This window comes from Rutidosis leptorrhynchoides, chromosome 9 (assembly GCF_046630445.1).
Source record: "Rutidosis leptorrhynchoides isolate AG116_Rl617_1_P2 chromosome 9, CSIRO_AGI_Rlap_v1, whole genome shotgun sequence".
In the NCBI taxonomy this organism is placed as follows: Eukaryota; Viridiplantae; Streptophyta; class Magnoliopsida; order Asterales; family Asteraceae; genus Rutidosis; species Rutidosis leptorrhynchoides.
In genome coordinates, this window is record NC_092341.1 from 97,814,767 (window position 1) to 97,816,077 (window position 1,311).

General features: G+C 37.0%; 1 non-coding gene across 1 annotated transcript; it reads left to right on the forward strand.

The window, feature by feature from the left end:
• The first annotated feature begins 825 nt into the window (after positions 1-825).
• LOC139869886 (small nucleolar RNA R71) lies at positions 826-932 on the forward strand. Its single transcript, XR_011766464.1, has one exon. It is a non-coding gene; the product is annotated as a small nucleolar RNA R71 (small nucleolar RNA).
• The last annotated feature ends 379 nt before the right edge of the window (positions 933-1,311 follow it).

Sequence of the window (1,311 nt, forward strand, 5' to 3'; positions counted from 1 at the left end):
GTTGATACCATATTAACATTCTCATTCCGAGGATTTACTCAGTATTACTCGGTAGCTTTCCTTGTTCCCTCCCACTCATCATGCTAGCAAGAGTACCTACGTGTTTTTCTAGATTCAAAATGAAAGCTTGTTGAGTTCTTAATGATTGATCAAACCTCTCATTTGTTTAGGTTTGAGATGTAATAAATTATGTTTGAGATTCCATTAGCTTTGCCATCATCTCTTCTAAATTTGGCTTTTTCTCTTCGGTTTGTTGTGGTGGTTTATACAAGCTAGGTCTTTGTTGATTTAAAGTGTTGTTTTGAGTTGGTTGGTTATTCGAACCTTGTTGGTTGTATGAGTTATTGTTGGGTCCATTTGGATTGTAAAGAATGTTTTGATTTCGATTAAAGTTTGGCCTTAGCGGTTGATAATTATTTTGATAATTATTTCCCAGCCTTTGGTTCATGTAGGAAATATTCTCACGTTGTTCCATGGTTTGTTCGATGTGATAATCTTTCGTTAAGTGTGGTCCACCGCATTGCTCACAACTGATTCGTATTGCGTGAATATCTTTATTCATCTTTTCCATTCGTCTCTTGAAAGCATCTATTTTTGCGGAAACAGAATCAAAGTCATGGATAGAATCGGCTCTAGCCGCTTTATATGAACGAAAATATCTTTTTCTTGGTGCCACTCATGCGAGTGGGAGGCTGTGTTATCAATAATTTTGTAATCTTCAGTTGCGGTTTTCTTCATAATGGAACCACCAGCTGTTATGTCGATGTCTTTTCGTGTAGCAACGTCGCATACTTGGTAAAATATTTTACTATTTGATAAGTGTCTAAACCATGTTGCGGACATCCTCTCAATAACTTTCCAAATCTTGTCCATGCTTCATATAAAGTTTCATTTGGCTTTTGTGTGAACGTAACTATTTCTCCTTGAAGTCTCACGGCTTTAGATGCTGGAAAGAATTGTTTAAGAAATTTTTCAACTAAAACATCCCATGTATCAATCGCCCCTTCAGGTAACGATTCTAACCAATCTTTGGCTTCTCCCTTTAAAGTCCAGGGAAATAACATGAGATAGATCTGTTCATCCTCAACTTCTCTGATTTTGAATAGAGTACAAATCCTATTAAAGGTTCAAAGATGTTCGTTTGGATCTTCTTTTGGCGTACTGCTATATTGGAATTGATTAGTTACCATGTGTAGGATTTGTCCCTTGATTTCATAATCCGGTGCATTAATATCTGGCTTAATAATGGCGTGACCTTGTCCCGTGCGTGTGGCTCTCATTCGGTCTTCTATACTTAGAGGTTCTGTTACT